Genomic DNA, 27,981 nt, shown 5'->3' with positions numbered 1-27,981 from the left:
AGGCTTTAACTGTACATGAAAGTTGAAGCCCTCTAGAATGACAGATGAAAGTTACACAGTCTCTAAGCCATTTGGCCAAGGTAACCTTTGAAACTGGATTATCTAATGAAAGAGAGGAGAATGCCACAAATAATTGGTCAGATTTTCTAAAATTCTTTGTTCTGTAAAGATAAAAACGTAATTGTCTGTGGACATCCAGTAAGTGAAGGGCATACTCCCCTTTATTAGAAAAATTAGGGACTAAGACTGGCAATTGTATGGTTTGGTTAATGTTAGATTCTGAAACAACCTTTGGTAAAAAGTTTGGATTTGTCCTAAGGGCAACCCTGTCCTTGTGAAATATTAAATAGGGAGGTTTGCAGGACAGAGTCTGAAATTCAGATACTCCTCTGGCAAATGTAATAGCCACCAAAAATAAAGTTTTCCAAGACAAATATTTTAAGTCACAAGTGGCTGATGTTTCGAAAGGGTTCATAGTAAGAACCTGAAGAACTAAAGTTAGATCCCAAGGAGGAATGGGTTCCTTAAATGGAGGTCTTAACATTAAGAGACCATTTAAAAGTGCTTTACAAAGTTTGTGTTACATTAGAGATGCACCATTAAGACCCATATGAAAGTTCAAAATTGCTGCTAGGTGAACTTTAATTGTTGAGGTAGAGGAACCAGATTGGTAAAGCATAACTAGAAAATCCAAGACCTTATGAATAGAACTCATGTAAGGGTCTAGGTCATTGTCAAGGGCCCAGTTAGCAACTTTTCCCCATTTACTTTGATACAGCTTCCTAGCAGAAGGTTTGTGATTAGCAACAATAATTTGTCGTACAGGAGAAGAAAGGGAAGTATCCCTGGCAATCATGGGAATTGGAGAAGCCATGCCGTAAGCTTGAGATCTTGGAGATTTGGATGAACCATGCCCTCCGGATTGGACAGCAGATCTGGAAATGGGTCCAGTATCCATGGTTTCTGAAGAAGATGAGGCCAAAGGAAGGGAAACCAAACTTGTCAAGACCAGAAGGGGGCAATGAAAATTATTGAATTTTCCATCCTCTTGGCTTTCTTTAGGAAGTGAGGTATCAGGGGAGATGGGGGAAGGGCATAGAGAAGACTGCAGGGCCAGTTATGGAGAAGTGCATCTCTGGGTGATTCCCTCTGAGGGGGGATTAGGGCAAAATAGCTTCTGTAGTTAATGTTTGCTAGGCAGATTGATGCAGAGATAGTCATCCCCTGACTGTCTCCAGAGAAGGGCAATTGGGCACCCATTCAGGGGTGCTGATAGGAAGTACCAAAGAAAGATTCTCTGGACCCCTGGTTTTGTAGTCCATTTCTGCCTCTGGGGTGGCATCTTCCGTTACTTCCCCGTCTGCCCCGGCGGAAAGTCTTTGCCACGTGAATCCTGGAAAGGCCCTTTGGATTTTTTAAACCATAGTCTCCCACTTCTCTGGTTCCTGGAGTAGGGCCTCTGAAGAGTGGAGAAACATACACCTACAGCAGAAATGGTCTTCCCATCCTTTTCATATCTGGCTAAAGTGTCTTTAACCTTGGGACCAAAAAAGGGTAGATCCGTCAAATGGAGCACTGACGAATGACTCTTTGAATGGCTCCACAAAGTCGCAAAAGTGCATCCAGGAATGCCTTTTAATGGCTATGCCTGAACCTGCTGCTCTGGAAGTCCCTTCAGTTGCATGAGCAATCAGCCTCATGGACAAATTAGAAATTGCATCATGGGTTGCTAACTAGCTGAGAGGTAACTTTATCCCATATCTCTTCAGCCACTGCTCCTGAGAGGGTATCTGAGAGCTCCTTGATCAAATCCCTATGTAGTCTTGTAACGTGTGCTGTTCAAGGACCTGAGAGCGAAAGTCATAGAAGCATAAACAAGCTTTCCAAATCTATCCAAAGTCCTAGATTCTTTGTTAGGAGGATGGATAGTCGGACTTTCCTTAGCAAGTTCCCTTTTTGTGGCTACTGCTATCACCATGGCATCAATGGGTATTTATTTGGACCAATGAGGCTTATCCTTAGGAACTGATAAGATATGATCAGGCCTTTTGGGGATTGATTCAATGGCATCAGGCATCTTCCATGCCCACTGAGTGATCAATTTAATGAGATTGTCAGCAGGTGGAGAGATCCAAGAAGTAGAGGGCTAGGCACAAAAAGCCTCCAGGTATACTGACTTCTCCAAAGAAGGTTGGATGGAGGACCAGCCACCCCTCTGTTTTAGGATTTCTAGGATGTCCCCGAAGGAAACATCATGGGGGGGGGGGGTGACCTGGAGAAACCTTCCCCTTCCTCAAACTCAGTTGGGAGGGTGGCCTAATGGTTAAGGTGTTTGCCTTACAAACACAAGGTGCAGGGTTTGAGTCTCACAAGAGATAATTGGCTAGGCTTAAAATGGCTCATAAGGGCAGTTAGCCTAGTACTAATCTATTAACCTATTAACCTATTTTGGTGAACGACTCCTCCAGGGTGTCTAAGTTCTTCCTCTTGCACTTATTCTTCACAGGAACTTCCTCAGGGGGATGATCCAGGGAAGTGTCCAAACAGGAAACCACCAAAGTGGGTGTATCCTGGGACTTTTGTGCCCTCTGTCCCAGGGATGAGACAGATGGCAGCTCATGTCGAGGGAATGTAGACAGCTGTCTCGACAGGGATGGCAAAGACTGTGAGTCCCCAACGGACAAGGCCTTCTCCTTGATTAGGAAGACTGGGTCCCCCCATAGAGGGATGGGAGCCCAGAACCGAAATAGCCTCCTTCAGAATTGAGGTCATACCCCACACCGAGAAGACAGCCCCTGAAACAGAAGCCTGGGTTGGTGCTACAAAGGTTGAAGCACCAAGGGACATGGATAGCTCTGAAACTAAGGGAACCAATTTATGCACCTCGGACCAGACCAGAGAGCTTCAAACCCAGAAGCCCTCTGGTGCCAAAAACTCAGAGGAGCTCAAGGCAGCTCTTGGAACCAGAGAAGTGGATGCTACCAGAATTGAGATAGTTGATGCTGGGAGTTTCGAAACTGACGGCTCCAAAGACTCAACAGGAGTTGGAGGAGGAGGAATTGGAGTTGTCATAGATTGTCTGGTTCCAATGCCAGTGTGGCTAGGAAACAAAGACAATTCCCTCACCATCAGAAGCTGATCCACCAGTGTCAAAATATCAGGTTCTGAGAGACTCTTAGTAGATTGGATCGAGGCAGTCGAAGGAGACTTTGGGGGTCTCACTTCGAGAAAGAGACTTGGTGGCCTGTCTTTAAAGGAATCAAAAGTTGGTGAGTAGCTAGTCCTAGGGAGTGAAGGCAGCTGTGACTGTTTCAGCACCAAGGATACTGTGGGCACAGAAGAAGTCACTGTGAGCTCCGATAGTGTTTTGGGTGTTAAACCAGATAAACCTTCCGGTGCCGAAGAGCTCTTCAGCACCAAGGTCAGTCTGAAAACCTTCTTGGATGGTTCCAATGTACTAGGAAGTGAAGTAGATATTTTCTTTCTGGAGGAAGAAGAGGAGGATAAAGATGTGCTAGCTTAAGTCCTGGACCCATAAATGGCCTCTTTGAAATCAGATTTGAGGAGACCCTTCAAGATGAGTTTATTTTTCCACTCAGTAAGGGTACGGGTGGAGACCCTATGACAGATTGAGCAATTTTCCTGAAGATGTAATTTCCCCAGAGAGTATACAAATAAAGTTTGCCCGTCAGAAATGGGCATCTTACTTTGGCACTTCTGGCACCTTTTGAAACCAGAGGTGCCTTTTGAAGATTTGGCAGGGGAAAGTTATTTTTCACCTTTAACGGAGAAGAGGCTGAAACACATACACACACACACACACACACACACACACACACGGATAGGAGAAAGAGAAGGGATAGAAAAAGAAAATACCAAACAATGGTAATTTAGGAATACCTAAAAAAGGTAATAAAGGAAAGAAATGTACCAACAATGGTACTTAAAGAGACTACCAACTGTAGAAAGAAGAGAAAGAAACACACTCACGCAAAGTGGGTAGACAGAAAGAAGATTAAAGAAGAAAATTAAGCAAAAATATGAAGAGAGAAGAGTTTTAATAGAGATAAACTTACTTTACAAAAAGCCAAGGCTCGAGAGAAGGACAATCGCGTCTGACCTACGAAGTGGCAAACAAGATCTGAGGTAATTTTGAGAGAAGCATTATGGGTAATGCCTGGCTCGAAAGTTTGGAAGGTGCGAGCTGGAGTAAATGGCCAAGTGGGTTCTGAGGCTTGGAACCGAGCCAACTGTCAAGGATTGAGTGAAGACTGACATCATATTGGATGTTAAAATGACAGCATGTAGCACAGGAGTGTTACAATAAGTATTTGTTAGTATTACATGTTGTGAAATATTGATTCCTTATGTAAATGGTAGGCAGAGATAAAGGGCAAAATGTATAGCATGATTGGAGAGTTAGTAATAGAAAGAGAAGAAGGGTTATGTGGGGTGATGAATGTGAAGCAGGAGATGGAAGAGTATATTGGCAGTTGGAGTATATTGGCAGGTGGTAGCTATATAAAGTGACAGAGGGAAGTTGAAGAAGGAGTGTGATGTGCTTTATAAACAAAGTTAAATTAGTACAGTAGTTATTATATAAAACTGAAAGGATCAACTATAGTGGTAAGGATGTAGTGAGAAATGTGTAAGGTGCATCTGTATGGAGTAGAGGTGGTAGCTGAATGGAACAGATACACAGAGATATGCAAAGATACACGTAGTAGCCAAAGTCATTTCTGTGGAGAGTAGTGTGCATAGAAGTACAATGTTTACATGGGAGTATGAGATTAAAGGGCCAGAGCAGATGGCTGTGTGTTGGGTGGAGCAAAGTAGATTTATATTGGAGGAAATGAGTGTGTTGCTGGGGAACTGGGTGTGGGTGGGGAGTAAAGCCCTTTCATAGCTACAAGCAGTTAGTAGTAGCCAATAAGGTTACGCACATGCAGAAGTTACCACAGTTAACAGTGAAGGAACTGTTAGTGGGTAAGCCTTGACTTTTTTAGTTTATTTCTGCCTAGACTTTGCTATTACAGTGAACAAATGTATTAAAATAGCAGCAAAGGCTGATTGAAATTGAAGGTTTATGCAGGAGTTGCAACCCACTACTGACCTAGCCAACAACTCTTGGAAGGAGAGACCCCCCCCCCCCCCACAGGGCAGGACTATTCTCTCTTAAATATTTCAGTCAGGGGTATTAACCTTTGGATTGGATTTCAGTTCATTCACAGCGAAGGTTCACCTTTGAGGCAATTCTTGGAAGGGGAGAAAAACCGCACAGAGCAACATAGTGTACTCCAAAATATTGCACTTAGGGATGTTAGCCCTGGATTGGATTGCAGTTCTTTGTACCAAAAAAAAAGGGTACAAAGTTACATGCAGGACAGGATGTCTATGCTTGTTGCCGGTGACAGGAAATAAAAGTAAAAACTATGAGCGAAGGTAAGAAGCCTTGAGAGTCGAGCAGAGTTTCCTAGAGAAGAATCCACAAGAACTGTTAGTGAAGCAGGTTGAACAACTCAGATCAGTTATTGCACTGAGGGTATAAACATTCTTGAAAACAGGCTGGAGACATGTTCTGTACAAATGTGTCTCATACTAAACACACTAAACACTCAAAATGTGTTCACAAGTCCTTCCAAAAAAAGAGGTAGTCAGATAAATGCCCACTAAGATATCCAAAGAGATGCTTGGTTAACAGAAGGTGATTAGAACATTCTTTTTCCAGAGTATTCTGAGAGACTGTCTGATGATCTATTCCTGAAGTAGTTCATTGTACACTTCCCCTCAGTTTTGTTGAGGATTGCCTAGTTCAAAGTTCAGCAAAATGAAACAAACCAGACAGAACTTCAGCTTAATGAAAATCACAGAAATCACTTGCAAACCCAACTGCATGATACCATGTGGTGGAATGCCCCCAATCCCCTTTATTTATACTCTAACGCCATTGTCACATAATATGTTAAAAAAGAAAAATCTGAACAGGCTGAATCAATGTTGGCGCACATTTAAAAACTGCACTGGTATTGATTTCCGTCTGAAATTTTAAGTAGGGCATTCTAAATTTGGGGTTAGCTCTGACATGCAGTAACCCATGCAGCTTACACTCAGTAAATTGTAGGGAAAACGCCTAAGCCTTCAGCACGAGAATGCAGACCCCACAAAGAGTGATATATGCTATAAAGTGTTTTTGTGATTTAGCTTATATAGGACAGACAAAAGGGAAGTTTACAGTGAGAATTCAAGAACATTTTAGTGATATTAGGCATAGCAAAATAGGGAGTATGATTGCTAAACAAATTTGGGAAGTACATGATGAAAAAAAATGGAAAGTTAACAAGTAAGAATTTCAGAGCAGATTAATGTTGTAGAGAAGGATTAAAATGTAATTAAGAGTTTATAAATTGTTGCAAAAGAAAACCATGTTTATATCAAAGTTTGATTCTTTGAAGTCGAAAGATTTAAATAATGTTGTTTTAATAGCTTTGTATAATTAGGGCCAAATGTTTATTGAAGATTTTAAGTCACGTGATTAGTTGATTTTGTATTTATTTGAAATGCTGGCTTTATTTTTTTACCTTACTCAAACAGGGTGTTAGTCAAGGTATGTATGTATTGTTTCATGGAAGAAAGTGCTTTGTGCCTGTCCATTTGTCATTATTTAATTAATTAGATAACAACTTTCCCAAACATTCAAAACTTGGATGATTGCTTATAAAACATACTGAGATACTGAAAAAATTCAAGACAGAGAAGTTAGAGAACTAATGATTTAATTTCATCATCAAACCCCCTTTTTCATGTTTTAACGTGTCAGTGTCACATCAAATGTTGACTATTCAAAGACAATTTTCTACCTTAAAAAGCCATGCCTGTCTGCCTTTTCTTATGGAATTCATTCATCTCTTGACTGAATGTCTTGTTTCTTTTTGCCTTCTTCCTGTGTCTCCCAAATCTACTTTACAATGTTGTTTTTTGCTTTCTGCACATGTGACTGACGCAGTAATCTGTTCTCATTAACCTTCTCTGTAACTGGGGCCACAGGCTTCTTATCTGATATCCTCATTTCTTCATGTGCCCAGCAGTGTGCATCCTACAACTACTACCACTACTGATCTCAAGAACTTCATCATTTCTAGCTTCCTCAAATACTCTTGTCTTTACTGCCCAGGTTTCTGTACCATACAGTATTTCTGGTCACACCATTTTATACACCTTACTTTTCAGCTTCCTTGGCCTTCTTCTGTCACACGACCCCTGACACTCTGTGCCAGTAGCTCCAGCCCCTCTCATTCTACCATTGACCTCCTCATTCGCACTTCCCTTCTCTTCAACCACCCATCCCAGATACTTGAAGCTGTTAATCTGTTCCAGTGTTTTCCATTTTATCTCAGTTTTAAGATTTTTCTGATTTCTCCTGTTTGCTGCAGTGGCCACTGCCTTGTCTTTACTCAGTTTCAACCCATGTGCTTTCAGTTTTGATTTCCATTCCTCTAGGATTTGATTCACTTCTTGTTTAGAGTCTGTCAGTAGTTCAACATCATCTACATACAGAAGCTTTGTGGTTCATCCTCTCCCATCTGTTTGCTAATGTAGTAAAGCAAGTGGGCTCAGAGGTGAGCCCTGATGCACACCAATTTCCAGTGGGAACCTCTGAGGGTCTGAACACTGTCTGTACTTTTGTCATTTGGTCTTTGTACGTAGCTTGCATTTATTCTATCAAACCATCACTAGACTGCCAAATCAGATTTCTTGGGACCTTGTCATGTACTTTCTCAAAGCATATGAATGCCTAGTTCCTATTCTACAGATTATTCTCCAGTATCAGTCCAATTGCAAACAATAGGCCAGTTGTGCTGCATCTTGCTTTCTGATTTTGAACTGCTCATTTCCCATCTAACTTTCTATGACTGTTCATACTGATTTAAAAATGGCCCTCTACAGCACTTCCATGCAGTATGACAGGAGTTTGATACCTCCATAATGCTTGCAGTTGTGGATATTTCCTTTATTTTCATACCAAAACACTTGATCTCTAGTCATCTGAAGATATGCCTCTGTCTCCATAATGTGATGAGTACCCCCAAGAACCATTTTGTCCCAACTCACACAGTGGCTTGATCATATCTACAGTGACTTCAGCTGAGCCTGCCACCTTCTCTGATTTCATCTTCCTTAGTGAACTCTGTAGTTCTTCTAGGATGCATTATTCATCCTCTTTCATCATAAGCTGTGTAAACAGTAGTACAGCTTCTGTAAGGTTTTCTTCATTCAGAAGGTCCTTGAAGTAGTCCTTAGATTTGCCCTTAGTGTCTTCTGGACTGGTGAACAGATTGTTGCTAGCATCCCTTATGAATGACATCTGCTATTTCCTTTATTTTTCTATCACTGTCTTACACCTTGATAGAGCTTCTTTGTGCCATATGGTGAAGCATTTTTCTCCGATGACTTATCATTGCATCTGTTCTATCAGCCTCTGTGCCTGAGCCATCATTTCTATCTCCAAATCTTTTTGCTCTCCATCTTTACTTTGATAACTTCCTGAAGTTCTGCATTCCACCACCAATTTTCCTTATATAACTTATTTCCATACCTCACTTGACCACATATCTGTTCTATCATCTTCACAGATGCTGTTTTAAAATGGTGCCATTCTTCTTCATCTCCACCTATTTCCTCTTTTTCCTGAGGTGCTAGCATCCTGAATACTTTCTTGAACCTCTGAGTTTTCACTCGACTCAACTTACAGATCTTTAGCCTAGTCTCCATTGACATTAGATCCTTCTTGGACCACTGCTTGCAGTGGATTGTGGCCACCAGTGGATTATGTCGAGGCACAATTTTGCAATCTCTAATTTCAGCCTCAGCGTCCTTTCCTCATTATATGGAACTCAACCTAAGTTACATGTTAACCACTCTTTTATGTGAATGTGTGACTGTCCCTCTTGATGAACCATGTGTTGGGCACCCTTAAGCTGTTTGCCATAAGATGTCTAAAATTACCCCTCCTTCATTATCCTGCTGCCTCAACTATGTAGACCAAGGCAATGCTTATATCCTGCTCTGTCTGTCCTGATATGAACAATCAAGTCCCTCATTATCAAGATCAGCTCATGCCATCCCAGTTTATCAGGGAGATCATGCAATGGCTGTCTGAATATGCTATTTTCCTCACCACTGCAGCCCTGCTTTGGAGAATTACCTGAGATCATAAAGACTGCCTTATCTTTATACAGAACTCCAGTTGCCAAAAGTCTATCACTGTTTCTTGTGACATCCCGTACTGCTTTCAGAAGACTGTCTCTCACTTCAATCCCAAGCCAAAAGACTTCTTTCACTGCCCTTCCAACTTGTCTCATGGTCACACTGAATACCCAATCTCTTCTTTTTTGTAGCAATTAGAGAAACCACAAAGGTTCCTCACAAGGAAAATTCAAGGTCTTCAGCATCTGTCCTATATGGATCATCTGAAATCACTGTCACTTTATTCTGTTTCATACAGACTACTCAGAGGCGATCTCTGCCTTGCATATAAGGAAATCTCTGTGACCCTGCTTTATTGGAAATGCTGCATATCTGCAAGTCAAATGGTAGGCAGGTTACTCAGTCTAAAGACCTTAACCTGGTATGTGACATTAATAGAACTTGGTGGAGTTTCAGATTTGTCTCCCAAAGGTTACCACGCCTTTAGAACAGGCTCCCACTTCATATCAAACAGATCACCTCATTGACCCTATTCAAATGCAATCTGAATGATTGGATGGATAACTGTAAATTCACCCCGAGGGCTCCATCTGTGTCCCTCTTGGACACAGGTATTAGGTGCTGATCGTGGAAATAAGAGTATAACTTGGTTAAGCTTGTAAGGGCCCTAGGGCCATTAGCCTAGTAACTTCCTATGATCCTATGTTGTCCACATCTTAACTGTGTCCAGTCAATGAACCTATACTCAGTGATGCAATCCTTAGCTCATTTTTGGCAGGTTGATTGGCTATACATCCAGTTTTTGAAGCCATCACAGGTAACTCAGCCTGGCCAAATGGACACCAGCCAACCAGTAACTTACAGTCTCAGGCTGCTAGGCTTTATGGAATACATACACTGGCTAACAGGGGCACATAGACACCTTCCACCATTAACATGGGTCCCTGTCACTGTTCAGAGTAGACTGGGTCCTCAAGACACTTAGTATAGGCAGATACCCATGTCCATTCTTGGAGACATTAGTCAATGTGACCATTTCACTACTACACAATTTTTACCCCACTGAGTGTACAGCCCTATATTAGTCCTAAAAATCTTACGTTTTTATTCTATTACTAAAGGGTTTTAATTTTGTATCTTCACTCTTGGGGAGGAAAGGAAATTACAAAAAATCTTACTGAAGGAATGCCCAAATGAGAAATGTCATGACATAAAAACGTCTTCTGTTTATTGGAAGCAGGACTTTTGGAAAACAAATCTGCTTCATAACAGACTGGAAACAAGACTTTCTGATAAAGAGGGATGCAATCTCTGCCTATATCAATATAATTAGTATCATTACTATCTCATTCACATTTTCACTGACGCAAATAGGCTAACTCATGTTTTAACAAATGCACAAAAAGAAAAATAAACTAATAAACAGGTAATTTTGATGACATGGATGTACGAGAGAATCTCTGCTAATCAGAAACACCCCCCCACTACACACACACATACATACACACACACACACACACACACACACACACACACACACACACACACACACACACACACACACACACACAAAGTTCATCAGTGGACACAGCTGTTATCATCAGTGACAGGACAGTGTTTATGATATACTGAACAATAATGCTCAGCATAAACTGATGATGCCAAGACAGACAAGCTATGAGATCACCTAGCTGTGGCAAAAATACAAGTTTTAGCTTGGTGCCAAATATGCTAACAGGGCTTCCTCAACATGGACCCAGTCATTAAGAACAAATAATGTGCATGAAGTGCTGTGATTATGCTTTAAAATATGGAAGAAGATAATCTGAAAGAAGAGTACATAATAAAGTTCATAAACAGTTTTCAGTACTGTTACACTCTTTGTTTCATATTACAGCATAGACAGCAGACAGAACTGAAACAGCTTTGAAATCTGTAATACACGTTTGATACCACACGTCTTCTTGTGTGTATGCATGCGCATATGTGCAGTAGCATAGTAGCTGTTGCCTATGAGGCAGTGCTAAGCCCGTTACAGTTTCAAAGCTTTAAAACCTTCCCTCTCCGACAATTACGTTTTCTGTTTTTTTTCCTCCGTAACTGGTAGCATACTGAAGCAGCTAAAACTACATGCACAGTGAAAAGTTATTTAAAAATAAAAGATTAAATGTCACTGACAGCCTTGTCTTATCTTACTGAAGCTGCCGAAATATAGTTTTGTGTTGGTGCCTAGTAAATAAAAGTCTGGTTAGTGCACATAAACTTTAACCTTGTCAGCAGTATTTTGCACAGAAACTAATAAAGCAACTGTCTCTATAACAAGACAAAATGTACAACAATGTAGAGTTTGCAGGGTTTACTGCCTTCAAATTTCTTTTCAGTACATGAATGATTTCCAATGTGCAGATCTAAGCAAATCTCCCTAGAAATCAGATTAGATCTCACATATATACATTCTTATGAAAGCAGTCTTTTGGGAACTCTTAAAGTCATTACTTTGGTATTTAGGGAGTCTTTCCTGTTTGAGAATGTTTCTGTGTGAACATGCAGTCTTTTGATGATGTTATGCAGTCTGTTAATAAGCTCCTTTGTGTTCTTGTTTCAAGGTGAATTGTGTGACAGTTTGGTTTGCCTCCAACTCTGTTCCTTTCTTGCACCTGCATCCTTATCTGCATTTTTCTCAAGCTATATTAGATCTTGAAAATTTATGTTATATTTATACATGAATGCCATCATTTTATTTGATTTTTTTCCTTGCTTTTAGATAAGAACGGTTTAACCCTTTTTATAGCAAACAGAAATGTATGCATTTAACTGACTGTATTATTTCTACATATATTATAGCAACAGATGTGTATATGCATCTAACCAGCAACAGAAGTACATGCATTTATAAATTTCTAAATATATATATCTCTAACACACAGCACAGAATTGTGTGACAGCACCATGCTGCAGCTTTGCGCTGTAAAACACTTAACACTTCAACACTTTTCTCTCTCAGTGATTGGTAGTACAAGGAGGAGCAGTGGGTAAATTTCCATGTACTCCAAAGAATTATGATCAGGTCTCCCCATTCACAACCAAACAGTTCTATGTTCTCAAAATGCATGTCAAGATTCATTCCAAAGGTACATTTCTTGACATCTATTTCTCAAACGATTAACTTGTTTTTGATTTTGATAGGAGAACCAATCATAATGCTCTAGATAATGCACGAGTAGAACTGTGAAAGTGACCTGTTTGAAAACAATCATTAATGTATTAAACCTTTTACATTTACCACTCATTAAATAATCTAATTTTGCTATTGTATCTTTGTTAAAGATGGATCTGGGGAAGCACATCATGTGAAAATGAGTTCTTTTATACACTAGCAACTCTTGGTTTAAAATTTGGATATATTTAAAAACTGTTCCCTCACTAAGACAGGGACAGATTCCAAATGGCAAGTCTTAGAATCTAATTGGTCACTTATCTGTAATATTCAAATACAGTAAAACCAATTCCACCAATTACATGCCATGTTTCTCAGCCTATCAGAAGTTTGCCAAATGGATCCATCTACTGTTTTAGTGGCTAGAAAAACTCATACTGTTTGACTGTAGTACTCATATCAGAATAAGCCATTTTCAGGGCTACTGCTCTTATGCAACTTTGAATACAGTTTATTTTAAAAAAATAACAACTTGCGTCTTATTCTTCAGAAAGGAAGGGGTGATATAATCAAAGGTAAACCTGATAATTTAATTTGGAGTACTACAGGCAAGAAACTTTTAGGAGTAAAAAGACACTTCTGGCTGGTCATATTTAATGAGTCCTAGCTTGCAGTTTCTCTTCTGTACAAGCAAAAGTGTCTTACTCCACATTCAACTAAGCTGCACAAAAGATGCATAGGTACCGTCAGGTCAGAGTTACGGCATGCATGGCATGGCTTTTACTCAAGAAATATGCTACAGATGCAGATGTTGTTAGGGTTATTCCATACAATGTTCTGCTATTTTGCAGCTCCCTAGAAACTGTATCTCTAGGAGGACATTATCTCCTATTGTAATCTGTGTACATTTGTATACGATTTTATATTTTTCCTCTAGACATGCTCTCCTTCATTAAATATATTTTAACATTCAAATTTTTATTTGCAATATCCATTTTTTTATAACTACAGATTTCTAAAATTCCTGTACTGAAATAGTGTGCTAGGCGTATGATGGGTTTTGTGTCTTTGCTGTGTTTCAGCTGAATCTAATTTTCAGACAGTCATTATAAATGTTGAATTGCAATGTTACATTAACTCTTCTGAAAATATGGTCGATAAGATGAATCTTTATAAATGGAAGTCGTACAATACCTGTGAATGGCACAAATAATGATGGCCTCAGTCACTGGCATGTTGATCATAAGAAGAACATTTTTCAACCAAGATCGACAAAAATGTAGACAGAGATATGATCATGGATTATGTTTGTCCCAGGACTGCATGTGCTTTGAGAGGAGAGGAGAGGTGAAGTTTTGCATCATTTGTGTAACAATGGAATTTTCCTTTTATAAGTTTTCCCAAGGTGAATCGCAGGTCCAAAAATGGAACCCTGAGATACACCACCCACACAAAGTACAGAAAACAATGAAAAAGAATGAATCGATGCCTTACACAACTATCTTAGTACACCTAGAAAGGTAAGAGGCAAACCAGTCATGGATGACAACAGAAAAAGTGGAGTGGTTTCACTGCATACAGTAGTAAACCATGACAAATGCTGCAGAGGGGCCAAAAAGGTCCAAATAATGTTGACCTCTTTACCTAAGAACATTCACTTCCATGCTGAAGTAGTCTCAGTGTGCTAATATCAGTCCAGAATATAAAATGAAAAGGACAGAAAAAATTATGAACCTCCCTGTGAAATTCAAGCTCCACATGATTAACGTTATATATAAGCATGCCTATAAATGGCAGGTTAGACATACAGTAGGACGGTAATTATCAAAACACTGAGACTCAATAAACTATTCCTAAGAGGTGAGGTTATGAAGGTCTCCTTAAAAACAGATGTAAAACCCTTGACTTCAGAGAGGACTCCAGAATTTCCTAGGTAACTGAATTTAGAACCTCGAGACAGGAACCCCCCCCCCCCCAAGTCTGAAAGGACCTAGCTGCAGATGGCAAAATGTAAGGTGCACAGACTCCATATCTGATATCAAAGACACAGACTCCAGGGTAATCATTAGCTCAAAACACATTATGGGAAGATATGATCAGAAGTCAGGACTTAAGCAATATCCATGCATGCGATAAGAAGTACTTCTGAAGTAATGGAGACAACCTTGTCAGTGAAGATAAAGATCTCTGAAGGACCAGTAAAGCATAGCCAATCATTTAACCACTGCCAGGATCTCCTTAGAATGGAATCATTCCCTTTTTGGAGATCTTGGATTGCTAATGAAGACAGTGTTCATACAGTTCATGATTTTTGTTCAGGTCATCACTAGATCAAAAGGTTGGAAATAAACTCTAAAATATACCACAGAGCATCTAGAATCCTATGGCTTCAAGGGGTCTAATGGGTCCAGAACACTGTCTTATAAGTTTAGAGGCAAGTACTACACTAGCTGATTTTTGTGGGCCACTTAAAGTCTAGTCAATTTCCCTTTCTGTGCTCAAATTAGCCTATCCCATTTGTTCAGAGATTGGCCTTACTCATCCCATCCCATGGTCGATAATTATATGTTACTCCTAATGATAATAACTGGGATCATACCACAGATAATTTGAGGGGATCTATGCATGGAATAAAGCATTTAGGAGCTTCTTCTGTCCATTAGCAGTACAAGGACAGTCCTGGGTAAATTTCCATTTGATTATCTCTCCCACAGTTATTATAGCACAATTTTGGCCAAGTAGGGCATGTTGAAAAAATGTTTTTCTGGTGGGGGAGTTAGGGAGAAAGGCGGTACTTCTAGATATGTTTTTCATATCCACACAAGCATATGTTGTCTCAATTTATTAGGAACTACTGTTTTGTAAGCTTTGAACATTAAACTTTGTGCAGACCATATTTCTTCCCTGAAAGAAAAAAAATAAGATATGATTTCTATTGTTAGTCATTTTTATTCAGGCTGTCGATGGATCAAAAGATGAGGGGAAAAATCTCTAATATGCACCTCAGAGCATCTAAAACTCCATGGCTTTGGGGAGTCCCCAAGGCTACCAGCCCCAGCTTAACTTAGATATCTCCTCCACAGTTTCTACATTGTAGACTTTTCCACTTATGATGTGTTGAAAAGATGCATGAAAAAGCTAAGTGGAAAAAGCGTGAGAAAACAAGAAACAATTATCAGGATGGTGTGCAAAGGCCCATACTGGATGAAAATAGGGGCAATTGGGATGAGATGGGGGAAAGGTGGACAGTAGAGGTGCATCGTGGAGTCATTGGTCTAAAGGTCTGCTTCTCCAAATGATAGCCCTGGTTGTAGATATGGAGCTTCAACAGCTGTCCATTTTGTTGAGAAGATATGACATTTGCAAGGACCATCTGCATATTTACAAAAAATGTATGACTTCTGACAGTGGAAGGACCAGTAGCAGCATCATAGGGTTATAGTATAGCAGGTGCATGGTGACAACAGATGGCTGATCCAATGGTGAAGAAGCCAAAATAAGCAGGAGGAACACCAGACAAAGAGCTACATACACATTGTTCACACTAGTGCAATGTAGCTCTTATAATAGGAATAGTATACTGTCATTAGGTACTGCTTTTTTCTTCAATAGGAAAGCTGCTGACAAACTTCAAACATCTACTGATTTATTTCAACATATGTTGTATACAGTCCTGAAATATCCATGTTTTATAAGAATACTAGGTGGCACAATGGAGTAGCATTTAGTACTGCCACCTCACAGTACTTGGTTCTTGGGCTCAGTTCTTGGTTGGGTTGCCTTCTGTGCAAAGCCTGCATGTCCTCTCTGGGTCCAAGTGGAGTTTCACTGGGTGTTCAAGTTTCCTACCACATCCCAGGCATGTATTATAGGTGAAATGGCATTCTTCTGAATTGCTTATGGACATCTGCATCATATGACAGTAAGAAGGTGTGCATCACTTTTAATACAATCATCCCTATACAGCTGGTAAAGAAGCCGCCTCAACTAAGCATCAACACACCATGTTGTAATTGGATTCTGGATTTTCTCATGGACAGACCTCAGAAAGTGTGAGTACGAAATAACTCCTCAGATAGCATTACTCTGAATACTGCAGTTCCACAAAGCTGTGTACAGAGCCCCTTGCTGTTGACTGCACAGTGAGGTACAACACTAACCACATCATCAAGTTTGCTGATGATACAACAGTGGTGGGCCTCATCAGCAACAATGATGAGTCAGTGTACAGAGTTGAGGTAGAACAACTGATTACCTGGTGTGACAGTAACAACTTAGCACTGAACAAGACAAAGGAAATAATTGTGGACTACAGGAAAAAATGCAAGGAACATTCTCCTCTAGCCATCAATGGAGAAACAGTGGAGACAGTGGTAAGCACAAAGTTTCTCGGGGTGCATACTGAGGACTTTTCCTGGTCTACCAATACAAATGCCATTGTTAAGAAAGCACATCAGAGGCTGCACTTTTTGAGAAGGTTGAGGAGAGCAAACATGCCATCAACAGTTCTCACAACCTTCTATAGGGGTACAATAGAAAGCATCCTGACCAACAACCTCACAGTATGGTACATGGTACACAGTATGCTGCACTATCTCTGACCACACGGCTCTCCAGAGGGTGGTGAAGGCAGCCAAGAGGATCATCAAGATCACTCTACCAGCTATCCAGTACTTGCACTTGTCCAGATGTCTAGGCAGGGCCAAAGGAATAATTAAGGACTTCAACCACCCTGCTCACAGACTGTTCATGTATCTATCATCTGGCAAGCGCTCCCATAGCATAAGATGCAGAAAGTACAGTTGTGTATACTTACTACAAATGTAAACGGTCAAGTGTATTCACTTACAATCATCACTTGTGGGTCATCCCTGCTGGGTAGCTCTTGGCCGGCCCAAATACCAGAGTAAAGATTTTCCCTCCTGCATCGGCTGCAAGTCGCCAGGGACTAACGTCAGGTCATCAGTGGTATAAAGCAGGGCAGCCAACACCATTACATCAGTTTTTCTTGCCCCAACCTATAGGAACCTTGCACAGAAGACCTGAGGAAGGCCGACCTGGGGAATGGCCATAGGTATAGATAGGTAAGAAGGAAAGTGAGAGAGAAATAAAGGGGGAAGGAGAGCGGGAAAACAGGACTCAAACATCTACATTTATGGTAAGTGTACACAACTGTGCTATGTTCTTCGTGTTTCACTGTTGCAGTCATCACTTGTGAGAAGATTTCCAAAGTTGTAGGTAGGGTGGATTGTAGAAGGTTAAGAAATAGAAGGAGAGGGCTGCACTGCTCTAAGTAGGACCTAGCATGCCCTGCAGGACTGCAGATGCAAAGCCATCCCGGATTTTGGAGAAAAGAGGCAAATGGTAGTGTTTGGTGAAGGTGTGGATGGAAGTCCAAGTGGCAGCTTCTAGGATGTCCTTGGTATGGACCCCCCTAAGGAAAGCAGTGGAAGTAGATGCTGCCCTAGTGGAATGGCTAAGAAGAAGCTTGGGAGTAGTTTTCTCAGGGAAGAGGTAGCAGAAATGGATACAGTTGGATATCCATTTAGAAATGGTCTGCTTGGAGATAGGTTTCCCCTCTGCCCCTGGGGTGAAGCTGACCAGGAGCTGGTCAGTCTTTCTGAGAGGCTTGGTTCTATCCAGATAGTATTGAAGCTGTAGTTGTCTGTGCACATCCAGTGAATGCAGGATTCTTTCCCCCCCTGCTGTTCTGAGGGTTAGGAAAGAAGGTGGGAAGATGTAGCCTGATTTAGTTACGTCAGACACCACCTTAGGTATAAAAGAAGGGTTAGTTCTAAGAGACACCCTGTCTGCATGGAAGATAATGAAGGGTTCAATGGCCATGAGCGCCTGCAGCTCGGAAACCCTCCTAGCTGAGGTTATGGCCAGAAGAAGGTGGTCTTTCAAGAGAGGTGTTTTAGTTCTGCAGAGGCAGCTGGTTCAAAGGGAGGTAAGGTTAATTTTTCCAAGACATAGTTCAGGTCCCAGGCAGGTGAAGGTGGCCTCCTAGGTGGCCTGATGTGAGATACCCCTCTAAGGAATTGTTTTAATGGGGATGGGAGAACAAAGGTTGCTCGGTATGGGAGTGGGCAGAGATAGTTGAAGCATGGATCTTGATAGAAGAGTAAGATAATCATTTTTGTACTAGTTCCACCAGGTAGTTTAGAATCAGAGGGACAGAGGCAACAGAACTGATTGTACCCTTAGTCTGGCATCAGGCATTGAATGTTTTCCATTTTGCCAAGTAAGATTTCTTGGTGCTGGGCCTCCTGGCCTCCTTGCCTCCTTAATTATCTCCAGGACCTGCTTGCTCAACATTTGGTTGTTATCTGCCTCTAGGGTATAAGCCATGTGGATAGGTTGAGAGTTTGCAGGTTGGGATGCGGTATTGTCCCTTTTTCGTGGGTTAGAAGCCCTTCTGTGAGAGGCAGGTTCTTGGGTGGTTCCTTGATTAGGCTGAGTAGCAAGGGGTACCAGTGTTGTCTGGGCCAATTGGGAGCAATTAGTATACCTCTTGGCCCTTCTTGTCAGATATTTAGCAGCACCCTTGGAATCATTGGCAAGGGGCAGAGGTCTAGAAACAGGCTGCCCCAGTGGAAGGAGAGGGCATTCACCTTCCACACTTTTGGGTGGGACTCCCTGGTGCAGAAGTGGTCTGTCTGTTCTGTATGGATGTGAAGAGGTCTACTTCTGGGGTCCCCAGAGTTTGGGTGACTTTGAGGAAGGTCTCCCTCTGAAGTTGCCATTTGTGGGGATCCAGGACACTTCTGCTGAGGTGGTCTTCTAGGGTATTGTGCTCCCCTGGGATGTACTGGGCTATTGGATGAAGGCAATCTGCCACAGGAGCATGGCTAGATGACAAAGTGGATAGGTGTGTCCCCCCACTTGCTGATGTACTACATGACTGTGATATTGCCTGTTTTGATGAGGAGCACCCCTGGTTTCAGGTGGCTCTTGAAGGCTGTGATAGTCCTGAGTACTGCCATCATTTCCTTTAGGTTGGTGTGTAGGTCTAGGTCCCTGGGGGCCCAAGTGCCATGGGTGCACATCTCCTAAGTGTGCCCCCCAGGCTTTGTCTGAGGCATTCGTGGTGATGGTCTGGCCTTGGGAAAGAATTAGAAAGGGTAGGCCCTTTTCAGGGTGCAGACTTCTGTCCACCATAGGAGTTCCTGTCTCAAGCAGGAAATCAGAGGCAGTTTTAGTTCCAGAGACTGAGTGGTGGCACCATAGGTTTTTGAGGTACCATTGCATTTTTCTCGTGTGTAGTCTGGCCAAAGGCACTAACAGGATGCAGGATGCCATGTACTCCAGAGCTTGAAGGAACTTCCTTGCTGTGAGGTGTGTTCTGTAAGCCAATTGGGAGAAGTATTGGGGCAGGAAACTGTTTTTCTGGAGAGAGAAAAGCTCTTTGGGTGGATGTGTCCAGGAGAGCTCCCAGGAAGGTGATTCATCTGGCGGGCTGGAAATTGTATTTTTCCTTGTTGATGGTGAATTCCAGAGAGGTAGAGAGTTTGGACAAAGTTTAGGTCTTGCAGGAGCTTTTCCCTGCTGTCTGCCTGGATGAGACAGTCATCCAGATAGGGGTAAAATTGAATGTTTTTCTGCCTGCAGAAGGCAATGATGGGGTCAGGCATTTGGTGAAAACCCTGGGAGCAGTAGATAAGCCAAAGGGCAGAACAGAGAACTGAAAGTGTTGTGAGCTGGCTCTGAAGTGAAGGAACCTCCTGCAGGACTCCCTTATAGGGGATAATGAGGTAGGCATCCTTCAGGTCCAGGATGACTAGCCAGACATTTGGGTTCAGCATGAGCAAGAGTTTTTGGAGCGTAAGTATTTTGAATTTTGGCACTAGCAGTGAAAGGTTTAGAGTAGATAGCTCCAGAATAGGGTGCCAAGTGCCCTCTTTCCTGAGTACCAGGAACAATCTTGAATAAAACCCTTTTCCAGCTTGTTACTGGGGTACAGGGTCCACTACTCCATGTACACAGTTTCTGAATTTGGCTTAGGGCCTCTGCCTGATGATTTATTAGATGTCTGGGTACCCTGTTAAGATTGGGTTCTCTTTGAAGGTGAATCTGTATCCTTGATAAATGATTTTTAGGACCTATGGGTCCTTTGTGATGGATTGCCAGTTGTCTTTGAAAAGAGAAAACCTTCCTCCTAACCTTTGGGGGGGGGCAAAGGAGGGATGAGGAGTCATTGTCAGTCCTTAGGGTAGGAAGTGGACTTAGAACTCCCTGCCCTTGGGGTAGTAGAGGTCCATTGTCTGGGCCTCTGCTGTCCTTGTAGTTGGGGGGGGAGGTCTGTCCCTGCACCCTTTCCTTTGCACAGGCCTGGATTGTGCAGGAAAGGACAAGTGTTTGGTGGGGAAGTTCCTGCTGAATCTGGGAGGTTGGATCTGGAGGAAATCCTTAACTGTCTGCATTGATTTGGCCTTGTCCTCCATTTTCTTCATCACCCCATCTGCCTTAGATCCAAACAAATGGTCCTTATCTATGGGGTCATCTAGGAGTTTGGATATGACATGATCAGGCAGAGGTTGCCCTTTCAGCCATGCATGCCTCCTACTGACTGACCCCGCAACTGCAGCCCTGCTAGAAGCTTCTAGGGCATCGTATCCACAGTGGAGGGAATGCTTTTGCCACTTGAGAGCTGGAGTGTGAGTTCTCCTAGTTCTGTAGAAGTTGAACTGTCTGGCAAGGAGGAAATTTTCTGCTTTAATAGTTCCAAGGTATGCTGCTGATGTTTTAACATATGGAAAATGGCAGTTTAGAGCCCTAATAGCTAAGATAGCAGAGGTGTATACTTTTTACCCCATCTGTCTAGAGCTCTGCTTTCCTTGTAAGGTGGAATAGGGTTTTTGGAGGAACTGGTCTTAGCCTCTTTGGGTCCCTGGGTGATGACCTCTGGATCTGTTGCAGTATTTTTGAATAAGTATTTGTGGATGTCTGGCACCCTGTAATACTTCTCTGGCTTTCTGGGTGCAGGGGGCAGTGCATCAGGTATGAGGCTGGATTCCATAAAAACATCCTCTACCACATCCAAAATGGGAGGAATGGCTAAGGGCTTGCACTGGGGAAGGTCCAGAAACTCTTTTAGCCTCTTAGACTGGGGATAATCCTGAGCTTCCCAATGGAAATGTTCCCTAAGGGTGTGTAAGGTCTCTCCAAAAGACAGATCCTCAGAGGGGATACAGATGGGATGGATTCCTATGCATCTGAATCCTCCAATGTTGTAAGGGGCTGTTGTTCATTGTCTGAATCACAAACATCAGATTCTTCAGAGTCAGGTTCTGAGAGAATCTCTGGGGAAATGTCCCCTTTCCTTTTAGCTGGGGTGGTCTGGTTACCTCTAATAAGAGTGATAAGATCCTCACCCATCTTAAGCTGTTGAGACTGAGCAGATTGGGCTTGAGGAAGATGGCGGGTAGAAATAGTTTTTCTGGGAGTGGTCTTGCTTTTAGGCCTCAATGTTTAAATCGGCCTGGGTGCGGCTGTAGCTGGCAGCATTGGTGTCGTCTTTGTCTTGCATCAGTTATCCATAAAAGCTCCTCAGAAGCCTGGGTTTCAGTAAAGGCCTGTGGAGGAATAGTGCCAGGTATCAGGGGCTGTGTAGGTGCCTCACTGAATTCTGTAGATCTGCTGGCTGACATCAGGATATAGTCGTCTGAAGGCCTAACTTTATGTGGTCTGCCCCTTTCTTTATCCTTTCTCTTTTTGAGGATATCCACTGTATGCTGACCGACGGACGCCATTTCATCCTGCAAAGGACCGTCTTTAAAATGCCTAGCTACAAATTGTGCTCTACGGCAGATGGTCCTAGTGTTAAAGAGAGAGCAGAACCAACAACCGGGGACGTCATGGTCTGGGCCTAAACAGGTTACACACAGGTTATGGAAGTCTAGGTGTGGTATTCGTTTTCCACAGCGGAGACAATTGTTCACTTTTTCGGACATCGGTTAGTGCAAGAAAAAGGTCCACAAAGGGGTACTTAGCTTTAGTCATTTTCTACTTCACTCTGGCAGCGGCCAACCAATGCACATGCAATCCGCTTCTGCTTCGGGCTCCTCAGCAAGACTGATGTAATGGCATCACCTGCCCTGCTTTATACCACTACCACTAATGACCTGACATCAGTTCCTGGCAAGCTTCAGCTGACGCAGGAGGGAAAATCTTTACTCTGGTGTTTGGGCTGGCCGAGGGCTACCTAGCAGAGATAACCCACAAGTGACGACTGCAACAGTGAAACATGAAGAACATCTACGAGATTCAGAAACAGCTTCTTTCCACAGGCCATCAGACTGCTGAATTCTTGCAATAATCACACTCCACGCCATTCATCTTGGCCATTACTTCAATGTAGAAGACTGTCTCAAACCGCAATAACTTGACTGCCTCTTTCAGTTCAATATTAATGCAATACTCAACACGTCAAGCCAATTCACTGGTCATTAGGGACAATAGTAAGGCCAGAAAAATATCTCATTATAGTGCAATATCTAATGCTTGTCTGTAACACAGTCAGTACAATACTCATGAATGTCTCATTCTGGCCAATACTCAGTGCAAGTCTTTAATGCAATGTCTTACCTCAGTACAGTGCAATATTCAGGCAAACAAAGAGATCGCTGTATACTAAATGTTAAAGTGAGTTTAAATTATATGCAATATTAGGATCATCTAGCTAGAACACTATGGTATAGACTACGTAGTTATTTATGCATTAATGTATCATATTAAGTCTATGTGATATCTGCACATTTGAGTCTGGAGATACATAATTTCATTAAATTGTTGTACTTTTGTGATTCTGAATGACAATAAAGTTTACTTTGATCACATGTTGGATTACTGACTACTTCAGGATTAGTTCATCCACCTTGTAGCCAGTGAGGACAAGGAAGTTCCAGTTCCTACATGGCCCTGAAATGGATTAAGTATGTAATCAGAAAATGAACGTATGAATATACATCTCTAACGAACTTGGAAGTTAGGAACCAACTGAAAATGACAGATGTTTACTAATGCTAATACAAAGCAACTGCATTTTCCTTCAATTACCAGATTACCCTGACAGCTTGCACAACTCAACCATTTTGTAAAATATATTTACTACCAAATACATGCTCTCCCTTAGTCTTACTTCATATTCTACTTTACCTTTACACTTCTCTCTTTTCAAATGCATAACCCCTGTGCAGTCACCCCAGTCATTATATGAGCCTCCAAGCAGCATCTGATTGATTTATAAATGTTCCACTTTTCCTTCCAGCCTCAAATCTCTGTCATCATTATTCTATTCCAGCCACGACATAGCTTCACATTGTTACACTACTCCTTAAAAGTTACCTGTTCTGTTGCCTGGACCATACTACATGCAAACATGTATACAACTCTCTTAAGACTCTGGTTATAATCACATTGAAATGGTCTGTGTGTGTGCACATAAAACTTCTGTACCATGTATAATCTGTCGACTCTTGTCACCATATCTAGAATGATTTTGGTACCCTGTGGTGTACACTAGCAAGCTCTAACACTCTGTATCTCTTCCTATCCCTCTTTAAATCTGGGGGGGGGGGTGACCTTGAACTTGATGGAATCATCCCACCCTCTTCAAGTAATAATTCATGGAGTTATACCAAAATTTCACAGCATTAATGCACAAAGGATTCTGCCCAAAATCCCCGCATTCTGTGCCTAAGAAGCTCTCTGCTAACCTTGTGCTTTAACTGTCACTGAAACTTGGCAAAAGTCATTCATTTCTACTAATGAGTTTGAGCTGCCAAGCTATTACTGCTGCTAAATAGTAAATGCAAGTACAAGAGATAACATAGCCATATTTGTAAAACAAGCCAAATGTGCTGGAATGATCGAGAAGAAACCAAAATTTTAAACTGCAGAAGCTTTCATTAACAGATAAAACTACACATTTAATGACACAAAACTTCATAGCATTTTTGTCTAAAACTTAAGACTTCGTCAGAACTAATGGTTCAGTGCTACTTCCTGAATTTAAAGTTCAACAATTAAATAAACTTAACATTTAAGGTATGAATTAAATCAATTATAAATGTAAAAACAATTAGAACTTATAAAGTACATGGGGTAATGCAAAAAAAAAATGAAATAAATTTAAAGGGACTACTATTTAAAGGGCCTATTTGTCTCTGAGCAAGTTAGCACAGGTTCAAGTCCTTTTCTGTTACACCTACCCTTGCAAGAGATTCAAAATTATCTCACATAATTGTGGTAGGAGTAAGCTGATGAGAACTTTGTTTATTTCCATGCTCATGACACCTGAACTGGTTGCATAATAACAAATGAGATCATAATTATCAGTAATCTCACCATTCAGTGGCAACCCAACAATATTAACTAGCTGGGCTGGAATGTAGCTGTATGTTTTCATAAATAATGCACTTCCAACCACACATGAAATAATATAGACCTAATGTCTATACCATAACATCAGCCTGTTAACATGCCACATATCTGTCCCACATCTTAGAATACCTTATGATCAGTTAATATGTGGCAGGAATACACTTTTAGTACGGATGTCTCTGACTTTCAAGCTCTGGGCTTTTAATGTTGGAACCCCTCCTGTTTGGTACATACTTCTCTGAAGAGAAGGCCAATGTTGGGAGCATGTGGCTCACCAAGTTTGCTGACAACTGTAAGCTGGGAGCAATCACTAAATCCACAAATGATGGTGACATCCTAAAAATGAGAAACTGGTGGCAAATCCATGATCTGAGACTAAATGCTAACAAAATGAATAATCATACCTCTCAGTAAATCAGATATCCCTGCAAATTATAATACTGGCAGCACACCCCTAAAAAGTAGATCCAGTGGTGAGGGACCTAGGAACACAGATGGATAGTGACCTAAACTTTGACCACCAGGTAGCTATGGTAGTGAGGAAATCCTTCTGTGTGCTCAACCTATAAGTAAAAGCATGGCATCAGGATCAAAAGAAGTCATGGTGCCATTGTACTCGGCCCTCATCAAGCCCATAATCGAATACAACGCTCCCTTCTGCATATACCTAACCAGGCACTTAAATCAACTGGAACAGCCCCAGAGGTTTCTCACAAAAAAAAAAAAAATATATATATATATATATATATATATATAAATTATAAGCACATGTCTTATTTGTTTGTTTGTGTCTTTCGGCTTTTCCCGGTTAGGGGTCGCCACATAATTTTTATATATATATTAGTAAAGGCCCGATCCCTTTACTCAGTCTCATATTGTTTATTGAGAGGGAACTTCTGCGTCACCTACAAGTCATTCTCTGATCTAACCCTGATGAAAATGTTACATATTCACAAGAAAAATTATACAAGGGTTCTGTGTTCCATGGACCTGAACTTTATTTGTGACTCTAACAGAACTTGCTGGAGATACAGATTCATATCCTAAAGGCTAACTCATCTACAGAATAAATTTCCCATCTTCTTGAAACAAAGCCTGTCCCTCACTCTTTTCAAATAATATCTGGATAAATGGATGGGGAACAGTAAATTCACTCCTGGGGTACTGCCTATGCCTCTTATGGAGACAGGCAATCTGTAAAATAACTCTGGGCTGCAACACCCAAAGACCCACTACCCTGACACTACCAAATCCCATGCCTGGGGAATTAAGACATAATATTTTCATATCCTGGGTATTATTGGCTAGGATTGTAAAGACTCTTGTGCCATTAGTCTAGTAATCACCTATGAAATCTAACCTCTAAATTATGACAGGGCAGGGTCTGCATATCTTTCGGATGTGTGGATAAATTTTCTTCTTAGATCCTATAGACTACTCTAACAAACAAACAAAATGATATAACTAGCTTTACAATATACAGCTTTTCTCCCTGAATCTCCTAAGAAAACCAGCACTGGTTCAGTAGGACTAAAAGGATTAACACAATAGACAGGTGCACCTTTACAGACTTACTAGTTGAATTTTACATTCTCAAGGACAGAGCACGAGGTTTGCCATCATGACAAGTTCAACAGATTAACAATAAGAATGGTGATAACAGACGATCATACATTATGTTTTATGATGTGCAATTCCCCTGACAAGCTAAAATATACAACCCTGGCAGAAGTGCGGCTAGGCTGGGATGAAGGGTACAGTCAGCCCAGGTACAAGGTGCTGGGGGTACGATCAACAATACAGGTAATCATTTCCGTACACATTTCTGAATGGTGCTATGGAAATTAAGTACTGAAGCTGGTTGCTACAATTTTTTTTTTTTTGCTCTTTGCAGATCATGGTGGAATGAACAGCAGAGCTGGCTTAGGGTTAGTTAGGACCATTTGCAGAATGGATGTTTGCGATCAACTTAAGAGTTGTGGGGCACCACAGATTGTGGAGTGGCAGAGGGCGCTAGGCGAACCAGCTATGACTCGGAGTCCTAGTACAGTACTGCACAAAGGATTGGTAAGCTTTACTCTGAATAATGTGTTCCATTACTGAGGCCTTATCTGAAAGGAACACAAGGCTAACAGAGATGAGGATGTGCAGGCTTAAGAGAACATCAGAATTATACTCTGGGTACCTGTTCGAGCTAGTTTGAAGAGGAGAGAAAGAAAAAGTACAGTTGTGTACCTACCATAAATGTAGATGTTCGAGTGTATTCACTGTTGCAGTCATTACTCTTGGGTTATCCTGCTGGCAGTCTACCTTCAGTCAGCCAGAATTCCAAAGTCTAGGTCCGGCGTCGGTTGCTGTCGCCTCTTCCCTGACGTCAGTGCGCCAGGGGTATAAAAGATGCAGCCGATGCCATTTTCTTCAGTTTTTCTTGCCCCAGATGTCAGGTGCCCCCAAATTGGTAGGCTGAAAAATATGCCAATAAAAATGCATGCACAAAAATAACATTTCCTTCATCTACAAGCAAATACACCAAACAGGTTGTATAGGATAGAGAAGTGCAAAGTCCCAGCAAAGAAAAAGGGGGATGGTGGGTGGGTAACTTGGACTGCAACAGTGAATACACTCGAACATCTACATTTATGGTAGGTACACAAGTGTACTATGTTCAGCGTGTTTCACTGTTGCAGTCATTACTCTTGGGTTGAATCCCAAAGCTGAGGAAGGGTGGCTGGGCTAAATAGGATTAGGAGAGGCTATGAGGCCCTGCAGGACTGCAGTGGTAAAGCCTGCTCTGGACTTAGAGTAAAGAGGTAAGTGGTAGTGCTTTGTGAAGGTGTGCACTGAACTCCAAGTTGCAGCCTCTAAGATATCTTTGGTTGGTACTCCTCTGAGGAAGGCTGCTGAAGTGGCTGCTGCTCTGGTGGAATGAGGCCTAATGCCCTTAGGCACTGATTTGCCATGTTGAAAATAGCAGAAACTGATGCAATGGCCTATCCATTTAGAAATAGTCTGTTTTGAGATAGCCTTTCCTTGTGATCCTGCAACATATGACACTAAAAGTTGCTCAGTCTTTCTGAAAGCTTTAGTTCTGTCCAAGTAGAAGTGTAACTGCCTGTGTATGTCCAAAGAATGCAGAATTTTCTCACCCCTGCTCTGTGGATTATGATAAAAGGTTGGCAAGTGAATGGTTTGGTTAAGGGACACACTGGACACCACCTTAGGCATAAATGTAGGGT

The sequence above is a fragment of the Protopterus annectens genome, chromosome 8.part0, assembly GCF_019279795.1.
Source record: "Protopterus annectens isolate FY-2018-M chromosome 8.part0, PAN1.0, whole genome shotgun sequence".
NCBI lineage: Eukaryota > Metazoa > Chordata > Ceratodontiformes > Protopteridae > Protopterus > Protopterus annectens.
Note: the sequence above shows the minus strand (reverse complement) of the source record.